This window comes from Lepeophtheirus salmonis, chromosome 5 (assembly GCF_016086655.4).
Source record: "Lepeophtheirus salmonis chromosome 5, UVic_Lsal_1.4, whole genome shotgun sequence".
NCBI lineage: Eukaryota > Metazoa > Arthropoda > Copepoda > Siphonostomatoida > Caligidae > Lepeophtheirus > Lepeophtheirus salmonis.
Window position 1 is genome coordinate 58,827,125 of NC_052135.2, and position 27,666 is coordinate 58,854,790.

The following is a 27,666-nucleotide window of genomic DNA, read 5'->3' on the forward strand; positions in this document are numbered from 1 at the left end:
TAGTAAAGTTTTTTAATTTAGTGATGGGACGATTCCAAAAAATTCCCAAGTTTTTAATATTTTAAATAATAGTCAAAAATACTATTTTGTTGTAAATATATGGAGACATTTATAATTAATATGATAAATAATTTAGATTTGATTTAACGATCAATTCAAACAATCACTAGTTAGAGTGTTTGTAGGGCTCTTACCTCCCGATCAATTACCTACTTATACCCCAAGCCCTTCAACCCCTATTACAATAAATATCAAATATACGACCAAACATTCAACATTTTAACAACCATACAAACGTAATTATTAATTAAACCAAGGATTCCTTGATTTAACTTAATGACGTAAATATTAGTGATACGTATTATTATTAATTAATGTATCTCGTCAAATACGAGATAATAATTTTATGCATCTATGTCAGTATTTTGAATATTTCTATTACAAATATGCCGTTGATATTACATGAGAAGATTTTGGATTATTCTATTTGATTCTTGTGATGTTGAAACACATATATTAAAAATTAGATATAATTAATTATTTATTTTCAATGTAATTATATTTCATTTATCAAGTCAGTTATCCAATAAGACCCTATTCAGTGTCTTTATCCATTTTTCCTCGTTCTCCTTCAACATCTTGTTTGCTCTTTCCACCTAACAATTGAATTGCGGATGATATGGTTTTGTATATTTATTTTCTATTCCCAAATTACTACTCATGTACCTCCCTAATTCAGAGATAAATCGTCTTGCTAAGTCTGAGGTGATTATGGACGGGGCAACCACGCAACTTGAAATGCATCCGCAATCACTGGAGCAGTAGTATTCGAAAGATGTACTACTTCTAGACGCCATCTAGTCCTTCTTTCAATTATAGTAAGTAGATATCTCATTCCATCTACTGGAGTGAAGGGGCCAACTAAATCGACGTGGAGATGGTAGAATTGGTTCTTGTTAGACACATCAACCACTGACGGCTTTTGTTCACGTGGGTTGTGAAGCTATTTTCCTTGATGTGGCTTGTGCCCTTCTGTGACTTTCATAGTGCAGTCTACCAATAATTTTAGTTACCAACGACGGTGGTACAACTGGACTGGATTACGGATGTCACAAATTACATTCAATCCATTAACACCACGATCTTGACAGTTTTCATCTAAGGTCACACCTTATATTTCGATTTAAAAAAAATTGCATTTAAAAAAGGTCGATTTTGATTGATTTATGGTTTATTATGTTCATAATATTTATTCAAACATTTAGATAAAACAAGCTGGTATATAATTATTCAGAGTAAGTAAGTACTAATAAATTAATTTGAATATGAACCATCTATTAACTTGTTTTAATTCACTAACATATAAATTATTCAATTATATAGACTCATAAGTAATTAAATTTTTTCGTCGGAATATTATTGTGATATATATTCACGCAACCTAACCAACTTATTATTTCTAAATTTTTTAATAAATGTTATAAACTTAATTGAACATAAATCAATGAAAATCGACCTTTTTAAAATTGAAATATAAGGTCTATTCTATAAGTTCATCTATGATATAAATCATTTGAAGAAAAAAAATCAATACATTTACACAATACGATATACATTTTTTATTAGATGTAATCAAGATAATGTAATAAATAATTCATGTTTTTATCAATTTATTATTTATTTTGATTTTCATATATATTGTTTTTTCATGTCGAAATATGACACTGAATCTTATTTATACCCTAAAAACTTGATTTTTTTAAAAAGGTTTAAAGGCCAAACCTTCATGGATTGAAAGTTTTAATGGCCATATTCGTGTTCTACGGCTCAAATAACATTAATAAATGTGTGTGTCAGTCTGCGGGCGTTCCGAGACCTTCATTTTGTTGCATAGTGTAATTGACCATTCCAATTAACTTGTGAAGGTCCTTGCCCTTACCAGGTTGATTAAGCATCTCGATTTGGTTAGGTTTTTCTTTAAATGAACTCGATCTCCGGTCGGCAGGACTTGTTTTTTTCCATATTGTACGCCAGGTCATTATCTTTTAAAATTGAAAGTACTTATTCGATGTGGTCATGATGTTCCCTTTTGGAATGAGATGCAATCATGATGTCGTCGATATAGGCAAAAACATAGTCCAATTGTCCAAACAGGGAATCCATGAATCTTTGGAAAGTATTGCAGACGTTGCGTAGTCCAAAAGGTATTCTTGTGAATTCATAAAACCCTGCGCACGTCGTTATTACACTTTTCTTGCTGTCTATGCTTGACATTCGTACATGATAGAAAGCACGCTTTAAACCCAATTTAGTAAAGAATTTAAAAAACTCCGACATTCCTTATACAACCATGAATATAGTCATCATCGGGTAACAGTCTGGAAGAGTTAGGGTATTCCACTCCCGGTAGTCACCATTCATGCGCCACGAACCATCCTACATTGGTACCAAGTGAATTGGGGAAGACCTATTGGATTTTGACCTGCGTATAATTCCAGCCGACAATAGTTTAGAAATTTCTTTCCCACAATAATCTATTTTTTAGGAGTTAGACGGCAAGTACGTGCAAAACAGGGAACCCCGTTGTGAAAATTCAGTGCTGAACTGTATGACGTGCCTCCGGACAGAATTCTTCTTCAGACTGAGGAGGGGGATATCGAGCTAGAATTTTACTGGCAATGTCGCACCTTTCTTTTATCACCGAAGAAGTAAATTCTTTCTGTTGCAATGAACCTAGTTCCATGTTTACGGACAGTTTAAAATGCCTCAAGAAATTGGCACCAACGACACTGTACTCAATATCTGCCACGACAAACTCCCACTGGACCTTGCCCACGGAGTCGAACTCGACCCATAATTTCCTAGAAGCATAAGTTCTCACAGGAGTTCCATTAACGGCAATATCATGAATCACGCCTCGGCTTAGTTGGTTTGCATATTGGTAGCAGTAAAACATTTTGTCTTACTTCTAAACAAGTAAGAAAATTCTGGATAGTGTAAAAATTAATGGGGTACTCCAAAAATAATGATAAAATCTATGAAAATTATTGTTATGACAAAAGAGACTTTGTACAAAGTTTCATAACTAATTAGTATAAAACTTGAAGTACCTTCAATTTATCATGGGTAGATGCGTGTGTTTTAAAAATGCTCAATATATATATATAACTTAATTCCATATTAAAATTTAATAGGAATATAGAAATGTAAATTGAATAATGCATGTTTAATTTTATTAAAAGGCCTATGTATATACAATAAGGGTTATTTTATACTTAAAAATCTATTTATCAATTTAGAAAATAAAATAAATATAATTTGCTTTATATCATAAGTAGAGATGAAAATCATGTGTATTTTGGGCATGTAAAAAAAAAAAGAAACAGAAAATCAACATGGTAACTGATAGTTTGAATAATGTTGGCTTAGCTGTCATGAAGTTTCATTATATCAGCTGTGACGAGGACAGAGGAGGAGAAGGAAATAAACAAGGACATTCGCAAGAATTATTTCGATTTCAGTCTTCAATTCTATTCTGAGTCTATCAAGGACTTACAATTATAACTTTGCAACAATGAAGGTTACACTCCGTCTTTCATGAGCACACACGAATGTTCAATCAGGTTTGGAATATAATTGAAAAAGGAAGTTCACTACTAACATAAATAATCACTAGAGCTAAGGAAAAGAAAATTCATTCTTCAGGTCACACTGTCCAACAGTAAAAATGGTGCAAAAACAGTATATGCCCAATTTAATCCCCTGATTCCATATATGGCCTTATTTGATCTCTGCTAGCCTGTTGGCCTTTCGAAAAAGGTCCAGACATTTTTTTCTATTTTTTGCTAATTTTAAGGTTCAAAGCTTTTATAAACGCTTGGTGTTATAAATGGAGATACATTATGTGAATATATTTTAAAGCCCAATGTTGAAAAATTCAAAAACTATTTTTAAAATGTATGACTCATGCTTATATATCTAGTTATCATTGTTTAAAGTTAAATATAGGTTCTTTTTATTCAGAGGCTCATAGCATCAAGACGAATATATTCAAAAAGTTTAAAATTATGTCATTGGACAACTGAAAGTCCGAAATTTAATTTTTTAAAAAGTGCCTCCCCAAAAACGCTATATATCTTTATCCATTTGAGATAGGCCCATAACAATATTTCAAGGATAAGACTAATTATTTAATTGATCTCATATATTTAGACTGCCCTAGCTAGGAAAGAAAGAGAAAAGAAAAAAGAGATAGAAACAAAGAGAGAGAAATAGGGTAGGGTGATAATTGTGAGAGAAGGAGCCCAAATTCAGGATCAATGTTTATCAATGGAAAAGAGTGCATGTGTGGGAAGGAATCCTTGGTAACAAAATCCCCTCAGAACTGCCCCTGGCCAGTAGAATTTTCTCTGAGGACTCCCTTGAATATCTTAGCTAGTAGGGCAGTTTAAATATGTTGACTTTTCCTATGAGATCAATTCAAAAATGAGTTTTACCCTTGAAATATTATCGTGGCCTTATCTCAAATTGACAACGATATAGAGAGTTTTTGGGAGGATCTTTTTTTTTAAATTAAAGGTTCAGACTTTCATCTATCAAATGAGATACTTTTAAACTTTTTGGATATATTCGTTTTGAAGCTATAAGACTTTTTTAAAAAAAGCACCTATTTTTAACTTTAAACAAAGATAAATCGAGTTATGATCAAGACACAGACATTAAAAAAATGGTTTTAGAATTTTTTAACATTCGGCTTTAAAATATGCAAAAATAATTTATTCTTATCTTCAACACCGAGGGCTCAAAACAGCTTCAAACCTTACAAATAGCCAAAAATAACAAAAAATATTTGGCCTTTTTTCTGAGAGCCACGAGGCTCAAAGAGAAAAAATAAAGCCAAATTTGGAATTAGGGGATCAAACTCTACTAAGTTGATCATATGATGTTCTTGTGCATAAAAAAGTGTGATTTTGTTGGATAGTGTTACCAACCCCTAAAAACGGACCAGCTAAAAAATACAAGCAATTTACATCACTATTTATAGCTCTGAATTAAACTTTTTCTCACTTATTCTTACTCTTCAACAAAATTTGAGTTTTTTAAAAAGCTTTAAATAAGTTCCATTTCTAATTTGGTATAATTATAGTACTTGAAGCGTTGATTACAAATATATTATTAGTTTTTTCGTATCATATATTTTTTTTCAAGAATTTTCAATTTCTTTCTTTCTGAGTATTTTTAGCCTTTTTATAGGATTCTTCTAACTTTTTAATAAGAAAAAATATATCAGTTACCTACACACAAACAAAAAAAAAAAAGATTTATTCTCCTAATTTTATATTGACTTTTAAATTGTACTTAGATTTCAGGTAAATAAGAAACCTTTTGTAAGCATCTTGTTTAAAAATGCACAACTTCCCTGTTTTTTGTTTTGTTTTAGCACCATATGTTTCACCCCTGCCTTTTCTTCGCGCTCTTTTTTTCCTTACAAAAATGTCAAATGTAAATATAAGTTATAAGCTATAGCTCAAATTTGGGTTATTTTAGCCTATCCCACAAATTCAAATACAAAACCTATAATTGACTTAAATATGTGTATAAAAATTGGGATTTTCAATTTTTCTTGATTTTTGCTCAAGATTTTTCTATGTTGACTTACAACATATGTAATTTTCGTTCTTTGGGAGGGGTTCAATCCTACGGATAATCAGTTCAAGATAATAATTTCTCCCGAACTTGTTGACAATAATCTACATTTATTATTGTTAATTAAGTAGTAGAACACGGAAATTACTATTAAATTTTTCTAATCACTGTAGGTTTGTCCTTTAAAGCCTTTTTTTAAATCCTGTTTTTAGAGTATAATTTCGATTCAGAGTCATATTTTGCAGTGAAATAACTATATATATGAAAATTGAAGGCAATACCAACTGATGTAAAAAATATTAGCCTCTAAACATGATCTTTTTTGTAAGAACTGTATTCAAGATAACTTAATAAATATTTTATCTTTAGAATGTTGGAATTTTTTTTTATTTTTTTTTTCAATGGCTATGTGTAATTGGTAAAACTTACGAATAAACCTTTATATATATATATTACAATTTAAAATATTTGTTCTTAAAAGATTTGGATTTTTTTTTTCAGGTTAACCTTTAAGTGTCTCGTAGAATATTAAAAAGAAAAACAATTTATGTCTGCGTGAAAATGTTCCGAAATTAAATATAATTAATTCGATTATTTGACTAATTCTAATGCGTAATTCATATTTTAGAGACAAACAGATTAACCCCAATTTAAATATATTTCATATCCAACGTATCTGATTTTTATTTATTATTTATCATCTTTTCACGCAACTTTTTTTAATGCATATTAATTCTATAATTGATCTAATTTATTCAATTACTAGATTGTGAGTAGGATATATTTGCATGTAACAGTAAAACTCTTAGAGCAGGGGTTATCAAACTTTTTTGAGTGTCTACCACCTGAAGAAATATTATTATCTCCAAGTACCATCATTAGGAATGTTCAAATATCGAAAATTTTATTTATATAGGAAATAATATAGTAGTCGTATTAATGAAGTATTGCAGGCGTGTGCATGTATAATTAGATTACTTTTTCTGTTTATTTTTGTTCTTGGTCTCTTATGTATATCATAATTATAGTTGATAATATTGTAGAGAAAAAAAAAACGCGTGCAAGGAGGAGGGGAAAAAAAGACATATGGTATCATTGTTTAAAATACTGATGTGATTATCATCTCCTGCTTTATTATGATTTTTGAGGGTATAACGAATGTATTTATTAGCAAAATGTTTAATGAAGATATACTACGTATAATTGACTTCGACGTTTTTATCCGTTACAGTAGATTTGAAAACGTCACACTCCATGAAATTGTAATTCATTATGAACCTTATTCTCAGAATAATAGCTAATGAAACGACAAAGTAGAGTATTTGAAATATATTTGAAGCTCAAAGTTTAAAAAGAACGCTTTAATTAAATATAATCTACATACTAAAAAAATAAACCATTAAACATTTAAGTTAAATATACAAAATTAAACAATTAAAATCATATAACTATTAATAATAATAATACAGAATATTGAAATAATAGATTGATCCAGATAATTTTTCTTGTTCTAACATCGGAATTCAGTTAAATATGTCATAACTTTAGGTTACAATACACAAGCGATACGTGGAGTTTAATCAAAAAGATAATCACCCCTCTTCTTCATGTGGAAGTTGCTATATACAATTGTGCACAGGATAGATATATATCTCTACCGATGAGATCTAACTAATTATTAATAATAAAGTAAATGTCAAAATCATAAAATTAGACAATATTAATAAAAAAATGTTAGAAATAAATTAATCGTAAAGATTTAGAGCAAAAGCTAATTATGTAGTAATGTCCGGCGATATTACTCCCTATTAAGAGCATCAAAAAGATTTTCCCCCGTTATTCAGGTATGCTTATATAACAACATACTATTATCATGAAGGATATACACAATTGTTAATTATAATGCAACACCCAATGTAACTACCCTCGTTGTTGTGACCATTTAAACAGTTGTGTTTGCCTTTTATGAGTTTTATGAACACCACTTCTTGGAGCCCATCAACCATAGCTAAGCCTTAAGTGATAAAAAAGTAATATTTATTGACTATGTAATATTGGAAAACCTAATTATCATACCCAAGTCTTAAAGGGAAGTAAGTAGTCTCAGACAAACTAGTTGCAAACCATCCAAAGCTACTACCCCTGTTGCTGTGACCATTTCAGCAGTTGTTTTTGCCCTTTACTGAGTTGTGTATCATAATTCTTGATATGTTTAGCTAAAATAGAATCATATTTTATGGTTAGATTTAAAAAAAAAAAAAAAAATTGAATACTTACTGTGAGATAGTACAAAATTCAGAGTTCCATTTCGATATTCGTAAATACTTTTTACTGATAACTTGATCGTCATTTGGTGTGGATGACTCAAAACATTTTTATATGTATTTCTATAAATGACATCAGTAACAACATCCTCCATTAATTTAATGATGGTTCCTCGTGAAGGGATATGTTTACCCTTGTATTTCTCCATAAATTTTTGAACGTAGATGATTAGCAATGGATAAGTTTATATTACATGCAATAAGCATCGTTGTGAGATCAGAGTTAAAGTCTGACTTGATGTATTCATCGTTAAATTGATTTTATAGATGAATATCGATACTCTTATTATGAAATGAGGATAATGAGTAGCGTGTAATTCTAGACAGGGGACTAAAGGCACGTTTATATCGACAAATCCGACAAACCATCTGTTTCTCATCCGGTAAGTATTTTCCAAATTCCTAGGCCTCCATTTTCAGGAATCCAGACAGAAGGCGACGTTATTTTTTGCATTTTATTCAGTTCTCTATCGACTATCCCCATCTAATATTATTATATTAATATCGAATAATAAAGGCGGGAAGATAACGTTCATGATTGATAGAAGAAGATGTATATTATTTAATCAATAATGCCATAAGTATTTCTTCTCTTCTCCTCGCACGCTTTTCTATTCTTACCAAAATTATCACCCTTAATCATAATTCATGTGCATTTTCAGTATATTAGGTTAAGATTTGAATAAAATATAAACGCTGGTATCTTAAATTGAATTTTGTTTATTTTGTTAGTGAGTGCTAGAGACTAATGCACTCATCACTCTTCCCAATATATTATTTTTTTCCAAACTGTTATTATTATTCTTTAGGAGAGAACATAATAGATATAAGTACTGTAGTAACGTGTGAGTGAAAAACGGAAAGTAATATTCAGGATTGTTTGGGGGGTGGCTTTCTATATCAGGGGTCACCAAACCTTTACTACCGGCCTGATAACTGAAAGAATGACGAGCACGTGCCGAATAATCATTATGTTTTGTAACTTTTAACAATGACAGTTATAAGGATATTTCCTATGAGTTTGGTGACTATTTCGTCAATTTTATGCATCCACGCGGCCCAATTGACCAGTGGATATGGACATGTGCTGGATTGGAGAATCAAACATTATCGCTGTTATAAACCCTCCATCCGTTGTCGGTGCTGGTGCAATAATTTGTTACCAAATCAGTAACAGTGAATAGAATAGAACATCTATGTATGAAGTTGAAAACCCGATGAGACTGTTACCTACATGAGTCCAGATCGACTTTTGATAAAAAATGCATTTATGTATAGTTCTTGTGTGCTATACATTTACATTTGCACCTGTTTATTGTTTTCGTGCTCGTTTCGCTACTTGGTTTAAAGCTTTAGGCTAGAGCATCATGTAATCGGGATCGCTAGAATTTTCAATTTAATGTATCGTACTGACTACTGTGTAAGAGAGACAGATTTTGACAAAACAGGCATCCAATCATAGTCTACGACGTCATTATTGGTAGAATTTTCAATTTGATGTATCGTACCGACTGCTTGGGCACAAAGGCAGATTTTGACAAAAGATGCAACCACTCATACACTATGACGTCAATATTAAAAAGTGTGGTGGAAGTCAAATATCAGCCAAGCCTACTAAAAACGGGTTCTAACACACCGCCAAATCATGTTATATCCTCAGAAACACCATCCACTGTAACCCTTATTTTTAGAACAACCCACAGGTTGTCTTGCGTGCTAGGACGACTAACAAACGGGTAGGATATCCCATCCCTCGGGTTTTGTTACGTGCCAACACGACTAACTAACGTTACACCCCGTTTTTTTGTCGAGTTGGTATGCAAGACAACTCGTGGGTCGGGATATCAACCCTGTCTATAGTGACATCTCTGATAATAATAAATGAGTTGGCGGTGGTTTACAACCTGTTTGTTAGTCGCGTTGGATCGCAACACAGCCCGTCTGCTGGATATCAACCGGGGTTACAGTGGATGGCGTCCTTGACAATATTGAATATATAGGCGGTGGGTTTGAACCACAATTATTATTAGAGTCGTAAATCCTCGCATTTTTTTGCCTAAGATTTTATTCTGGTTGGTAATATGAATGGTGTTTTTTTATTTTCCGAAGCGGTTATCATTATTATTTCCTTCTCTGGGAGATAACATCTAAGTATAATGTGATCTATTGTGGGTTTATTCATAACTGAGAGTTATACTGATGATTGAAAGGGGAGTTATAATAAAAAAAAGGGATCTATGTAAAGAAAAAAACTAAGTTTACCGATTAGTGAAAAAAACAAAAAGAAAACAATTGATGCGTGTGCTCTTTCTTCTTTTTTGTTCATTATTTAATAAGGTGTGTGTGGGTTAACAGCTCCCTCTAAAAGAAGAATTCTCGCCTATCCTTGATGTAAATTGTTTAAAAAATGCATAATCTAATAAACATATATATGTATATGACTTTAAATATACAAGGATTATCCGCTTTTTGGGAGAAAGAAAAATCCGTATTATATGAAATCCGCGTTGTATGGGGGCTTTTTTAGAACTAAAACCTGCAAAATGGAACAAATCATTTTTCAAAGTCCACCTTTTACTATTTTCTCTTTTTTTTAGTATCGTTTGGACAATAAAAGCACTTTATTAATGATCAATTATCCAAAATATTGTATTATGCCAGACAAGATACTTGTAAAATAATAATAAAATTTAATTTTAAAAGGGCATTTACTTGATTTTAAATCTGGTCTTTTCTATACTGTAAATTTAAGTAATTGGAACTTAACCAATATTTATTCAGCAACCTTTTTAATTACAAGTTTGTATAATAAGTAACTTAACCAAAAGTTTTAAGTCTCGGTATCAGTTCAATTACTTGCAGAACAGTCCCTCCTCCCTTAATGCAAAATTATAAGTCTCTATTATATGAATATACATATTGGCATAGCATGAACAAACTCATCAACAATTATAAAAACTCTTGTTTACCTCATATCTATAATTTCTATAATTATAGATATCACAATATAAAAAACGCGATATGAAGGAGGACTAAACGAGGAGTCAGAATAATTCCAAACACCGCGTTATGCTAAATCCGTGGTGTATGAAACTTCGTTACACAGGGAAATCCTGTAATTATAATATTTCCCCTGTACTAATGTAGAAGCTTCTCCTCTTTTAATATTCTCCCTCAAAAATCATTTAATAGGCAGCCGATAATAACAATGGTCTTTATTAAGTAATAATAACATATGTCTTGCTCCCGCCTTCTCCTCGCGCTCTTTCACAAATCCCCTCTTTAGTTGTAAGTGTAAGTCTCTGTTGGACTGAGGGTAAAAACGGAGTAATCTCTGCTTAAGTCCTTGCTGTAAATGGCTGGGTATTTGTGTATATTTTCTTCCACCCGTAGCTGCTCGCAGCAAATTTTATGAAACGTCATGACATCTAAGCTGCTCTCCTCCTAAACATTTTTCAATTAGTCAGGGTTACCATACTAATTTTATGTTTTGTTTTTTTACATACCGAAAATGTTTACGATTTAAATCCTAATATAAATAGTCCATCATGTCTAATGATATTGTAATTAATAACGGGGAATTAAGTTATTAGCACTCCTTCGATTGGAACCAATTTCATGTTGGTTTATTTTTATTTTCTCTTATTATATATTATATTGGTGATAGATATTATATTAGTTTAAAAGAATCTTGCCATTTTTTCCATTTAGACACTTTTCCTTTTTTTATTTTGCCGTTTTCTCCGCCGCCATTTTTTCCCTTACATTTTTTCCTGACACCCCAAAATATATAGGGAGATTATTAGACATGTGGTTCAATAAAGAATATATATAGATATCACAGTACACTGAGAAGGTGAATTTAATTAGTGGATCTGGGGTGTCTTGTATGATTAATTAATTAATTAACATCGTGACATTAATAGGGGGCTTGGCCGAGAATAAGAATATTGTCTTAAGTTTATTGTGCCAGTCATCGTCATATCAAATTGGAGAATTTGATAGCTAAATGTTAAAAATTGGAAGTTAAGGGAGTTGAAGCAGTGTCATTCGTCAAAGAGTTACAAGCCGAAGCTAGATCCGAGAGGGCAAAGGAAAGGGAGTATGAGTTACAAAGGTTAGAAATTGAAGCTAAAATGAATGAAGAATTTTACAATAATCGTCAGGAGAGTACTCCAGTCGTGATTAAAGTTCCAAAGTTACCACTATTTATGAGAATGACAAAATTGATTCGTATCTTCTTCACTTTGAGAGATACATAACAAATATAAAATAGGATTTAGGCGTTTGGGTGGCTAATTTGTCTACTCTTCTCACTGGAATGGCTCAGGATGCATATTGACGATTGTCTGTTGAGTAGGCTGATGCCTATTTAAAGTAGCTCTGTTAAGGAGACATAACATAACGAAGGAAGGTTATAGAGTTAAATTTCGTCAAGGCTAGGCCAAAAAGGGTGAAAATCCTTCTCAATTTGCATCTTGATCGACAGATTATTTTTGTTATTTGTTAGAGTTGGTGGGTGTTAAACATAATTTCACGGAATTAAGTGAGTTGGTGATTTGAGAATAATTTATACAAACATGCCCTAAATAAAAAGAAAAAAGTTTTGAAAGATATGAGTCGCGAGACACATAATTAATCATTCGGATGCTCATGGTATTCATGTTTTGATGGTTTAATAAAGAGTGCAGTTGAAAATGGAGGAACAGAGTCAAATTTGAAGGAAATTGAATGCTTTAAGTGTGGAGATTAAGGCATCAATCATTTGCATTTCGTGAAAAGAGAATTACTAACTATTCTAAAGGTTCGAAAGTGGGTAAATCCTCCAAAATTATGGAGGGTTTACAAGGGATATTAAACCATCGGATAAAGTAGGGGTTAGAATGTCTGGAAGGAACGAGTATGCAAAGACTGAAGGAGATGTTATGATTGATTATGGCTGATTGGCTTAGTAGAATGTATATGCGAAGGTTGTTGGGATGAAAATCTATATTTGTGTTTATGATATTAAATGTTTATCTAGGTATTAATGTATATTATAAAGTTTGATTATTTATATATGTTATGAATAGCTTTTGTAAATGTCTGTACAAGTTTGTGGATATTTGTATGTATGTTTCGATGTATGGACTTTTTGGAAATCCGTGGATGTGACTATAATAAATCAATTTGGATGATTTCTTCTTCCAAAGGATGGGCGTACGTCACGATATATCAGCTTAGAAGCTGAGAGGTACATTGTGGACGCAAAAGGGAAGAGAAGAAGTGGGACTGAGGTACAAAATGGCGAATACATTTTTGCCGAATGACATTTTGCTGAAAGACAATTTGTAGAACGGATATTTTGCTGAAGGACTATTTTGGACAATTGGCCGAAAAAGTCTATTAAATTTATTGATATATGCGATTCCATATTTTGATTCCATTTAAAATGATAATGGGATCAATAGGTATTGGTGATATACAACATATGTTTATATAGGTACAGTCATGTATGTTCTCATGCAGAAACATATTTGTATTTTAATTATATTCATTTCTGATCATTCAATATACACAACGCAGTAGTATTTGTTTCGAATGTACCACCGACGCCTTTCTAAGTACCAAGGGCCCTTCTAATATGTATCCCAATCCACGGGTTGTGTAGATGAGCTGCTGTACTCCGAGGCATATTAAATTTTTCTATCGTCGCTAGCCTGAGCATCAAGGACCCTTCTTGATATCCAAAATACATCCTGACCCTCTGGTTGTACATGAGAAGTGCTGTGATAAAATTCTGTTTATACTCTACCGTCCATGCATTTCTAAGCCCTAAAGATATCTTCTAGTATGCTACAATATCCCCCCGTGGGCCGAGGATGTATCATAGCATATTCTAAGGGGTCCTTGATGCTTACAAACGCAGTGGAGGTAGAGTTTAAATTGTTTTGAGGGACAGTACTTCATCTGTATAACCTGAGGATCGGAATTAAAAGGGTTGTTAGATGCTTAGAGAATCTGCCACGATGGAATTTGACCTGCCTCAGGGCCTATCCATTAGCCCGAACAACCAGTGCTTCGGGGTGTGTTATAGCATATAATATTTGTTAAAAGGCTCATAAATGCTTAGAAACACGACAGTCATAAAGTTTAAACTGCTTTGGAGCCCAGCGCTTCACCTGTACATCCTGTAAGCTGGGGATCTTATAATTGGTTATTTTATAGGAATTATCTGTATAATTCAAAATTTTATCCTCCGAATATGATATAAATTGCAACGAAATTGCACACGTTAATTATGGCTTCCAATGAAATTGCTTACAGTGATGTTGCTTCACGAGAATATTACACACAATCATTTTGTCTCACAATGATAATGTACGCAACAATTTCACCACAAAACGATTTTGTCTGCAACTTTTGTTCCACAATCTTATTAGATTGAACCACTACTGTGTTGTGCTTATATAATTATCCTTAGTGAATATAAAATATATTTCTGTAAAAGCACACTCAATAATTTACCTATATCACATATGAACAATAATTACATATCATAATATCATTTTAAATGGAATTAAAATATGCAATTGTATATCAATATTACTCGAACAAATTTAGGCAACAAGAAAATATATTATCTCTTTCTTTCTATTTCTGGTGACGTCATTGCAACGGGTCTTTGTTATTGATACTACATTAATTTAATAAATTATTAAGACATAGACGTAATACATGTCAATAAATAATATGTAATAATATTTTTGAATGAAATGATATATTTAAATATTTACTTTTTTAATTTTTTGTTTATTGATACTAAATATATACTAAGTTAATATTTTAATATATAATATCATTATAATAAAAGTGGTTACTCTATATTTCTTAAGCGATATTTTTCTAAATATAACGCCAAAAGTAAGTTTTTAAATTTATTAAATCATAAAATACTAAGGTTCAAAATGACGAGTAAAAATTCTGGCTTCATCAGTATTGAATTAATCCTTTCTTCTACAAACCTGTTTAAAAAAAAAAAAAAAGCCTTCCCTTTTGGAAGGTCTTTCACGAATTTGTTTGTTTAAAGTTGATATATTTCATCCTAATGTAACTGAATACTTAATCAAAAAACTAAAAAAAATAGCAACATTCATAGAGGCGATGACACTTCCTTGTTGACATGATCTTCCTTTGAGCTTTTTATGCCATGTATTACCTGCAAATTAAAAAGCTTTGTAATATGGTTGTGTCCATCAAAAGGCAAAGTTCTTTGTTAAAATAGTTTATTGACAACAGGTAAAACACAAAAGGCTCTTCAGTATATTTATGGACTTTATTCGTCCATCCATTTTATAGAGCATAATAAATTTTTTAATTGGCTAAAAAGATTTCTTCCGATATCCCCCCTACTTCCTCCTTCGGTAGATCCAAAAAACATGGTCAATGCCCTTTTTACAAATATAAACTCTTTAAAATATTTATCCCAAGCCTTCTAAAATCTATTGTTTTGTCTCAATCCGTAAAAATATGTAACTGTGTTGCCAGGTTTTCACATTTAAAGGAGCATAACTTTTCTTCCGGCGACTTTCCGATAAAATAATTGCATTGTGAAGATTTGGCGTTAATATGAGTGTGTAAATTTCTACATACTCCATCCCTACACTTTTTAAAGATAGGAAATTGGTGTTTCAAATCTGATCTTCTCCCTCATGTTCTCTCAAGCCGGCACAATGCACTTTAGAAAAAGGACACAACTCAGTTCTAAATGTGTAAAAACCTCTTCTAAAGTTGATTTGAAATGTAGGTCTTTGTATTACTGGAGGTAGGTCATGGGGAAAAGATGTTTGGATTTGTCTATTAATAGGGATATTCAGCTTATGTACTTGGTAAGCAATCATTAGACAGATAATTAGTTTAAGGATTTAATACAAAGTATTGGATGAAATGGTTTGTATTAATTTTTATAGTCGAATATGCTTCAAATATTTTACAATGAATATTATTTGGATTATTTTTTTTATAAAAAAATAATAATAAGATTAATATTTTATGAAGAATAGGTTACTTTTTGGGTTTAACGGCAAGTAACTTATCCTGATGGTTAATACGATTATGTTAAACAAGTGTATTATGGAAGATTTTATTAAATTAAGAGCTTTACTATTAATAGAAATAAGAATTTAATAGTCAATTATACAAAAGTGATTACGATCTTCCAACCATAAATATAATCGTACTTTGTATATATTAAGAGGTTTTGGATTAGAATTAGAAGGTCATTCAATACGTGTTATTCTTTGGTTAGAATGATCTCAACCTAAAATGTATTTAGAATATTCTCAAGCTTGTAATGTAATTATTAGTGATGTTCAAATAATGCATAACAATGGAGCTAAATATCCAAATAAAAATACTAATAAATAAAACTAATAAAAATGCAGAAAAATGCTAAAAAGTGTAAATAAATCTGGTAATATAATATTTATTCTGGTAAAAAAAATATATATATAATTAAAATTTCTCAATCAAGCAGGTCTTTGTTCTAGTGAATCATCATCTGGTGTGGCTAGGCATCATCTTCTTAGAGTACTTCTCTAATAAGTCTTTGAACTCTCTCTTGTTGATCTTGGCATCTTGGATATTAGCAGAGACCAAGCTTTCACTAGGTCAGTATTGAAGACACCATCGCTGTGTGTATTGGAGAGGATCCCCTTCTGTGTAGCTTTGTCTCCCTTATTGTTTAAATCTATATTCTGTTTGTGCCTGGTGTAATATCCATGCTATTCCAGGACACACTTCCTGCTGGCTTTAGCGCTAAAATTGCAAAGCTTGCATAGCAAATACTTTGTTTTATGCACATAAGTTCAAATTTTGGTGCCAACGATCTCCTTAATGAACACTGAGGTGTCCACTATCTTAGGCATGGTCAATTTAAAAAAAATGGTATTTCACTTCGAATGAATGTAAATATATTAAAAAGAAATTCTACTGGATGCCCGTTTATACTTAAAGAGAAAAAATGGATTGTAAAATAACTAAATAGCCTTGGTGGCAAGATGGATATAATATATTTTTAAATATTCAAGTACTTTTGCCGTTATAATTCATGGCGCCTATTGATTCATCCTTTCCTCTTCTTCTTCTTCTCTTCCTCCTCCAATACTCGAACTCAATCCTCCCATTTCCCTAATAACTGAATACTTTATCTACCAATAATGGGCGGGAAAAATGCAAAAAATGCAAATAAGATCCCAAAATGCAAATAAATCTGTGCCTAGAATATTAGAGGCACCTCATATAGCTTGTCCACAAGATTTGGATTATTTATGCCTTCATTAAGATTTATCTAGAGTTGTAAAAAATATGCCCTGTCGGTATGTAAAAAAAAAAAAAATATGCCCTGTCGGTATGAAAAAAAAAAAGAAACCTATAATCGACATCGTAACCATGACATTTTAATACCTAGAATTGACTAGAATAAAAGCTTCATAAGACCAGATTTTATAAGTTTTAGGACTGAAATGGACCAAGATTATTTACGGGACTGCAGGACACATTTGACTATATGAAGGAAAAAAAAAGGAATAATACGATATCGATCCTTGATTCTACTCTGAGTCCAACACAGGCTAACACTTATAAATCCATAAAAATTCATTAGTTTTAATTTCCATTTTTAATGAGCTCACTCACTCAGGGTGGTTACTTTATACTCAAGAATTATATAATGAAAAATAAAAGAAACACTGTTTACTTGAGGAATTACAAAACTTTTACAAGGGAGTAAAGACATCTTTTTACAACTCTAATTATAATTTCAATAACAAGACATCCCTGTAGACAAGGAAATAATTTCTCCCAAGCTACCTCGTTCCATCTTTTCTAAATTTTGACAAATTTATCAAAAAATGTAGTTGTGTTGTCAAAATGTTTAATATTCAATAACTGAGCTCAACTTTTTTTTAAAGTCAAATTCAAGCTACAATGGCATAGATGTGAAAAAGTAAAGATAATGTAACCAAATTTTAGTTTGTTTTACACAATTATGGAAATATAAAATATGGACATTTATCAAAAATATGAATTTCATGAAACTTTGCAAAATATTTTGTTAATTTTTTAAAATATCCTTCTGAAAAAAAATGTCATCTGAATAAATAAAATAATTATAAGTCAATAAATTCCCCTTCATGACGAAAAATCTTAATCACGGCCCTGGGTGCACTTGTACTCGAGTCAACATTTTCTGAGCCAGAGTCGATAAGATTCCGAGCTTATAGAATTACTCAAATCCGACATCGACTGTACAGGTCTTTCGCATAGACTCGGAATTGAAAGATGTGTACTCGAATACAATTCTTTAAAGAGTGCATCAAGAATACACCTATTTCTAAATTTAACCTAATCTTCATTAAAAAATCATTAACCTCTCAAAAAGGTTATCTTTAAATGATGTATTTAAAAAGATAAGAATCATCATATATTTCATTTATCATTATTAATTTTTACACAAATGTAAAAAAATATATTATTTTAAACTGTATGAGAAGGCGTCTAAATATATTGTAATTGATTTCTTAGATCCTAAATAGTTATTTAAAATTAAAGACAGGATCCTGGTAGAAAAATAAAAAATCCAGGGAATAATATATATTTATATATTAAAGTTCACTCCTTAAGAATTAAATAATAATGATAACAGCTTCAGGTTGTCAACTCCAAAGAAATGGGCGAGCTAAAGAAATTAATCTGCATTACTAAATACTTCTGTGATATTCCTAGTTGTTGTTTTTTTGTAGCTGAAAATGAAAACTCATATTTAACTCCCTATAAGTATTAATTACACATTTTATTATTTTCAATTCGGACTGACATTGGTGCAAAGTCACGGAGGAGGACAACAAGACCTCTTATCTCTGAGTTGAGCAAGCTGAGACGGTTGCAAAGAGCAAAGAATATTCTAAATTTTCTCCAGGCCAACAAACATTCCTGCAAAGTTTTTCTCTTCTCTGATGAAAAATATTTCGTCGTAAATAAACAGAACAGCCGCTACATCAAAATCCAACATCCACAAAATTTCTCAGCTTCAGTGGAACATGTCTTCAGAACAAAAAATTCAGCCGGAACTTCTGCGTGCTGGACTCTGCCCTCCCATTTTTGTGGAGAAGAAGGAACGGCTCAATGAAGATGCATACATCAAACTTTTGGATAAGAAAGTGCTACTTTGGCCAGATAAAAGTTCGGGGACAACTTTGTTTTCACTTAAGACGGAGCTCCGAATAATTGCACTGCTAAGAGCCAGGCCTTTCTGACAGACTACTCGATAGACTTTTGGGACCTCAACATGTGACCACCCTCCTCTCCAGACGTGAACCCCTAGGACTACTCTATCTTGGCAAGTTTAGAGGAGAGGGTGTGTTCTTTTCCTCAATGGAGTCTCTCGAAGCTTCCATCAAGAAGGAGTGAACCAATCTCGAGTCTGACTAACTAGTTAAGGGATTTAGGGCTTGTATTGAGGCAATTATTTGAGCTGAGGGCTATCCTAAAAGTTGTGCTAAGTATTATTTTCAGATGATTTTACAAAATAAATCTCACAATACCTCCCGTTTAAATTTTACTATTGAAAAACTGAAAAAAATAAAATGTGTACCATTAGATAAGATCAACCATGTATATATTGTGATTTATCTAGAAATCTGTCTTATCTGCAGATAGGTCTTGCCTATCTAAGGATCCATTGATAGTCATCCCATCTACAGTTTGGAGACAATAAAATAAGCCTCCTAATTTTCCAAATTGCACCGCATGCAACGGAATTTGTGTAACATAACCGTGGGACAACGAGACAGGTTTAAATCTATTACTACTTCAAATAACCCCTATAGAATCGCATGTACTCCACGTCAACGGGTTGTGCAGTATAAACTCGGATCCTTGAGGCTAATTAAATACCACCACCACAGAGTAACCAAAAATGATAAATAGTAAAATATGAGAAATTGATAGTTTATAAGGGTCGTATAAAAATTCTTTGGAAATTACAAGAGATGCCACTACTGGTATCGAGGTTATGTTTAGTTAGTTGCATCTCTTGGAAAAACACACACCATCTTTCAGCCAGATCAGACAATTTCTTTCTCTTTGGCGAGGGTTTTCAAACGACCGGCGTATATTTGATAGGCCATATGGGGCCAATATAAGTTCTAAACTATATTACAAATTTTTTTTGTATCTTAACTCATCCCAAAAATTTGAATACAAGGCCTTTAATTGACTCAAATATGGCTTTGTTTCTTGTACGTATAGTATATGAAGAAAACACATTAATAGGGATTTTCTCCTTTTTTTATTATTGTTCAAGATTGTTTTTATGTTTACGGACCAAATGTATGACACTCAATTTGATACTGCAACGACCATCTGATCAACTATTTTTTTTTTATATAATTCCCCATAACTCTTTTTTTATTTCTTATCAATTAACACCTTTATTAAATGTTAAATTTTAAGCTCTTTTTTAACAAATCTTAACTGAAAATTGTAAAATGATGTGATAAGTTGTAATAAACTTCCAACAGCTTTTTAACTAGTCACATCATAATTTAAGGCGACGACATCTAGGGAAAAATAGTTTATATTTCTACTACATTAAGTTAAACAACTTTCAATAAATAAAATACCTGCATTGAATAGTATTTGACGCTAAAGATAAACACTGACATCTTACTATAATCCAAGTAATATATACTGAAAATCCTTATGAAGTGACTAAATTTGTATAATTAAAATAAGTTAATTAAACGTAGGACAATAGGATAAAAAATCTTATTTTTTCCATTGTAATAGTTTTATTTCTTGTCTAGAATAGATATAGACATAAGATTGTAATAACTGATGTAAAACATATTTTTACTATATATCAGAGTCGATATATCTAATAAAACATGCTATTAGTTGGATTCATTTTTGTTAGACAGTAAGGTTTAATTCCTTTTATTTGTTGAACCCAGTTTGACATCCAAATACATAGCAATAGTTCACATTTTTCTAAATATGACTGAATTTTTTTTTTATAATTTTTTAAAGCTTGTTTATTTAGGCAAAAAAAGGTCGACATGAACAATCTAGACGTCATATGAAAACGCTGTATATGTACAACTATTTCTATAGTAGTTATAGTAAATATTACAAAACATTAATAAATATAATCTACCGTAATATATTTTTTTAATATTCCTCATTCCACGACTACAAAATTTTATTATGAAATCCAAATATTTATTTGGATTTTTCTTGGGATTCTGGGTAAACACAAAGTTTTCACTCGAAATCTGAAAGATTATTGATACATTCATCTGGAGTATAAAAAACCTTGCACCCAGCTGATAATTGCAATGTTTATGAAGAAGCAGGCTTGTCAGCGTTCTCCTCTTTTGATGCTTCGTTCATTTTTTTTAGTTAAGCCTTCATCGTTCAGCCATTATTTCCGTTCCGTTTTGCATTCTGTTTGTCGTTCCAATAAAATATTAGTACTATATTATACACTGTATATAGGAAAATAGCTACTTTCACTTTGATAGTGTCACGGAGGCCTCATTTGAGAACTAAGTGTCAAGAGTATAATAGACTATTTGATTCCCGCACAGCACAGCAACAAAACATGAAAAAGTGGACCGTGGACTAGTCTAGAAACTCCAAGAACGACCTTTACCTCGCCTTCGCGGTCGATGATTTTCCGCCGGTCAACCAAAATAATCAGGAAATCAGGGCAAAGAATACCAGGACGTCCTCAAATGGGTGGCTTTGCCCTGGGTGAGTTCCAATTATCCAGAGGCAAACTATATGCTCCAGCGGGACTCCTCCCCAGGGTACAAGGCCAGGACAACACAGCAATGGCTCGAGGAGAATTTTTCCGATTTCTGGAAAAACTATTTGTGACCTCCCTCCATGCCGGACATAGTATCTACCCCCCTCCTGTGCCACTGACACAAAATAGGTCTCCCAAGCGTTCGTCTTGTTGTTTTAAAAGCCCTTTAAATCGTATTTAAAAAAGTAAAACAAAATGAAATCTTTGATTTCTTGAATTTTTTAAGTACTATTGGAACGGAACCCTAAAATCTCATATTTAGAGTTCAGCGTTAAAAACAAACAAAAAACAATCAGTTCTGTGTTAGGAATGTTTTTTTTATATTCATATGTAATTAATTAGGATAAGGGAATCACGGCATTGCTTTTTTATATTATTGTAGGATAAGGGCGTTAGAAAGTGAGAATATTTTAGGTATATGCAGTACCTTCGACAAAAAGTTCCGACTATATTTTCATTATTACTAATTTTTTAAATATACATTATATTGAAGCATATTGAAACGTACTTTCTCGTCATTATGGAGTTTATTTAATCACATAGGCATAGTTTGCCGGTGTGGGGGAGGTGGGGGGGAAGGCGTAGGTTAGGAATGGAAATTTAGGAGAACACGAAGAGGTATGAGTGAGGCATATGCTATTATTGAATTAAGACCCTTGTTAACATCAGCTGGCTGTTATATGAGGGTAATGAGTTCTTTTCAGGGGAGTGGGGAAAGGAAAAAATGAACCTTCTAGACTTAAATTAGCATTAGTATAGGGAAAATATTATTGATATATTTATAATCCCCTCCCTTTTGGTACAAATTTCAAACTCCACCCATGCGTTGCTCCTCCCAATATGTAATGTCAAAATTGTTTGGTATAAATTCAAAGAATGAGAAATTTGTACTCTGCTGTTGGGAGAACTGCACTCAGAAATCGCAAGGCAATCACGCTCAGGGGAAAGGTCCTTTGAAGGATTAGAAGACATTTTGTAGTTAAAATTGGGGCATATTACTAACATAAACTTAATGAATTTAGATATACTTCTTTTTTTAAGGAGAATATTTCTTGCATCTTTGTATGGAATAAAAAAATAGTGCATGCATCAAGGGTATACTGCAACATGTACAATGTACATTCAATTGACCTTAGATAAGAATATGGAATCGGTTTCTAAAGCGTTTACTTTTGTCGAGTAATTAAGGGTTGAAAAAAATATATGCTGAAGATATTTGCTATTGAGATAAAGTCGTGTAACATGCAGTGTCGGTTTTATAGAGAAGGGGCAGTGATATTTATCGTTTGTTTAGCTTGCCCGTTTTTGGGGGGAGTATGGAAACTGAACAGTGTCACAGGGGGGTCGAAATGCAAATAAAAAAGGACATAGGTAAAGAATTGCTTGGATGACGGTTCTCAATGCTAGTCTGAGTGCAATAAGGACTTTTAATTTTAACTCTGTAACAAATCCACTTGTTTGCTCTACGTCTTTTATGAGCACAAACAAATGTTCAGTACATCCGATTTTCATGTCTGTACCAGGGTGGTCTGAAAAGTTTCCCTCGTAAGAATGATTCAAAACATTTTTCTTAATTTTTTATTTTATTTTTCAACATAGTCTCCTTGTAACTCGACACACTTCTCCCAGTGATACTCTCATCTCTCGTAACTCGGTCAAATAGTTCTCAGTCGTTTTTTTTCCAAAATAATTGTTCACGAGACCTTTTTTGCTTTTGGCTAAATTACTCTGAGTTGGATTTACTTAGACACCTCAAATTTTAACACAACAAGTCTTTATGTATCTGCTATTGTTTGAATCTATTTAAAAGTTACACATTTAAAAAAAAAATATTGAATGCTGGCTGGATACTTTTACAAAAACACACACATCCCTCAAACGAATTTTACATAACAACTCTGCTTCCAAAATGGCTGAAACTTTAGTGAGTAACTGTCAAAAAATGCTGGATAGATGGGACTAGCTTTTATTTAGGAGTCCTGCCATCTTCATGTTGAGGTAGGAAACTTTTCAGACCCCCCTCGTATATCAGTCATGTTTTTTTTTGGTATCACGTCAGGCAGACTTGACGTAGCGAAGATAAATTTATTTTATCTTCATCCTTGCGGCAAATGTACGATGGTGGGTGATAACTATAGACCTTTTTATACATTACTAATATATAAATACATATTACGTCACAAAATTGGACGTGGGTTTCAATCTTATTTTTAGGTAGTTCATTGATAAGGGAGTGTAAAATTTTTGAAGTCTTAGTGAAATAGTTTATAGGGTAGTTTTATTTTCCCTGTATAGAATATCCTGTAACGATAAATATTTTTTTAAATAGACATAGTAAGACTTTTTGGTTTGAGGTTTGAAAAATCACATAAAAGTATTCATGTTAGGATTTGACGGGAAAACAAGTGAGGGTCATGTTTTAGTTTTATCGTTTTAATATATTTTTATCTTCTATTGTCAGAAAATTCAATCAGTTTGTAAAAATACTAATATATTAACGTTTACAATAAAATTGACATATTGATTTGTTTATATTTCAAACGATTTTTCTTAGAATCAATTTTAATATACTAAGGATTAAAAGTCACGAAAAGAGACTAATAATTTTGTGTTTTTCTGAGATTAGCGCATAATTGTTAATCATTTTCTAACGTTAGTACTTATCTGGGGTGTCTAGCCACCAACATTAGCAATATAACACTCTATTTGCTCCTAGTAGTTGTTACTACTTTGATTCACCAATAAACAAATTGAGTATTTTTTTACCATTATATTTTGAACCTGTGAATTCATAGTCTAACTTAAAATAGTCGCTAGAGAAAATTACATATATTACATTAGAAAAGTTATATATATACTCAAAAAATAGCATCCATTCATGAAATTTCATACACAAATCTAGGATCTGACTCTCCAGCCATTTATTATTGGGGGGGGGAGAGAGTTGAAAGGATGAATAGGAATGTGCAAATGAATAAAATTTAATAAAACAGACAGTAGTGTTGATGGTGTTTGGTACTGTTGCCTTTAACTATATTGCCTCCACACATTTTGCCTTAAATCATTTTGCCTCAAGGATATTTCCCCTTAATATGTAAATAAATGAGATGTATGGGTCGTTATTGTTGTTTTTTGGTTGAAATTGGGTCTTCCCTTGAACTTTTAATAAAAATATGTATTGTTTGGCAACCTTTGTACAGGAAAGAAGGTTCACAAAGACCATTTTCTCATCTTTCTATTCCAATTCCAGATTGCTCCAACTGTACTGAGCTTTACAGTTTTACTTGTTTACGGATCTCTCATTTCCCTCTGCTTTCCTACGACCCATGACTGAGTCACTCCCCAAATCCTCTGAGTGGGTTTCTTCACCGCAGCCTTTTTTCTGACACATTTTGGATCATAATGAAATGAAAATCACTGTTCTTTTCTCATATTATGATTGTTCGTTAATCCCTGAGTTTTTTTCATATGAATTATCCATAATGTCGAGTGATAATTAATTGATCTTGCAGAAGTGGTTAGCACTTTTTCCATTGATCTGACCGATAAAAAAATAAATATAAATATTTGTTGGGAGGGGGAAACTGATTAGAAATCATTCATAGGACTGATCTAACACTACATGTAGCCAGATGGTGTCGATTTTAAGGGGTATATTTTGAAATTAATTATCGTTCTTTTGATTTTTTTGTTTAATGAGACTAGTTTATATTTTGTTCTTCTTAATTTTGTATTTAGTTTATAATTTCAGCTGTCTTTGACTGTTTTTACCATAAAACTAGAGATACAATGTTGTAAATAATATGATAGGCTTTAAAAAATATAAGTTTGAGTTCATTTAGGCACATAATGATGACCCAGCACAAACATATTTTAATTTTTCAGAAACTAGAACCATATTTCAATTTCTGGTAAATGGAATTATGATGGGTTGAAGCCATCTTTTTAATTATATGTTACTTCATTGTGCTAGATACAGGTTCACTCTAAAAAGAATATTCGCTTTCGTTTGACTATGAGGACTCACTACCCAAAATCTACTCAGTATGCAATTCACTTAATCTTACAATGAAAATAAATATATCAAGTGTGTTGTCACTGATATCATAAATTGCATCATATCTTGAAAGCTCATAGTTGATATTTTTTCAACATAAAATGGACACATTTTCATCAAAACTTTATGAAACATCATGAAATTGCTTTAAAATAAAAATAAACACTTGAATTGAATACTACTTAATGCCAATGATAAACACTTATATTTAAATTAAAGTGATAGGTATTAAAAATCTCTTAGATATGTCCAGATTTGTAATTTTTTTCTTCTCTATGAAGGACGATAAACGTAGGATACTTAGTGAAAAATATGTTATTCTTTTCATTTTAATTGTTAGTTTATTGTCTAGACTATGGATTAAGATTTTATAACGATTTAATAACATATTTTTAGGCCATATTAGGGTCTGATTTTTATAAAAAAAGTTATTTGAGAGATAAATTTTTGATTTAAGTCTTTGTTGGTTCAATCCAAGTTGACAATATTCCATAATGTCAATAAAAAAGGTTTTATTCTTATAAAACTGAATTGTTTTGCCCCTAAATGCCGACATCAAAAATCCTGACGTCACATGAGTTACCTCTATAAATTGTCTCACTTAGAATAAGCTCTCATTTCTCTAATTTTTTCAAAAAGGAATCCACAAAAAAAATTGTCTATTCTATCTTCTTAGTTCAAAAGATTCATTCTTGCATATACCTCATTCAACAAATAATGATATTTTTTTGTGAAGAAACCGACTCTGTTAAGAAGTGTGAGAACTCTTCATAATCTTTATTTCTCCAATGATGAAATCCGGCGCCTTTGGCTGGCAGCAGGGAGTATTTTGTTTTAAAATATAGTTAAACATGTCTAAATATGGCTACCATAGGTTTAATATGAATAAATAACTTGTCAAAATAAATCCATCCGATCCATTTTTACATTTAAAACGTCTCTGGACTTGACTCTTCAAAAAATACGACATAATATTTACTGTGAATTATTTTGAGGGTCATATTTTGTTTTACGAGTTTGAGAACAACGTCAACAACAAGTGCTATTAACAAAAATATGCTACAAATCAAAGCAAATCAACGATTTGACATCTTTCGATCCTTATCGTTGAAAACATAAAAGAATAAATCATTGTTCGTTCGTATGTACTTTAAATTCCTTTCATGACTATAAAACACAAGAATAGAATTCCTGTGTTTTATAGAACAATAATGATATAATCGTAAGTTAAAGCAATGAACGTTGTATCTTTATTTAAATTAACCATGGTTATCGAACCAAGTTGGATCTCCGTATAAATACATTTATATAATGAAAAAATAACAAAAAAATTGGAGTGAGGTTTGGAGATAATGAAATGGATTTTACGTGATTTACAATCAAATACACTTTATTGTTGTTAGAAGTGTATTTATTTTCCCAGATTATTTTTACAACGATATTTTTGAATAAATTCAAGATTGACATGCATTTGTAGTTTCATGTCCAAATGTTATATACATCATATATGTGCAACTATTGTTGAAGGGATATCCACAGGATTATAAATATATATATATTTTGGGAGGGGCTTCGTTTTTTTATTTTTATTCAATCACCCAAAAATAAATTTATTTTGGAAAAAAAAATTAAAAATACGCAGTTGTTCTCAAAAAATTAAATTTTTCGGAAATAATTTCAAAAATTAATTTGTTTAAAAAACTGTAAAAACTCCACAACTGTTACAAAAAAATTAAAAATTTTTAAAAATAATTTCCGGATACTTTTTTAAACTTCTTTGAATTGTCCAA

At 31.5% G+C, this 27,666-nt stretch overlaps 1 long non-coding RNA gene across 1 annotated transcript; it reads right to left on the reverse strand.

Annotated features, from left to right (window-relative positions):
• Positions 1-7,369: 7,369 nt before the first annotated feature.
• LOC139905601 (uncharacterized) lies at positions 7,370-8,466 on the reverse strand. The gene is made up of 3 exons (XR_011780486.1): positions 7,924-8,466; positions 7,723-7,862; positions 7,370-7,660 (listed from the first exon to the last, which is right to left on the reverse strand). It is a non-coding gene; the product is annotated as an uncharacterized lncRNA (long non-coding RNA).
• Positions 8,467-27,666: the final 19,200 nt, after the last annotated feature.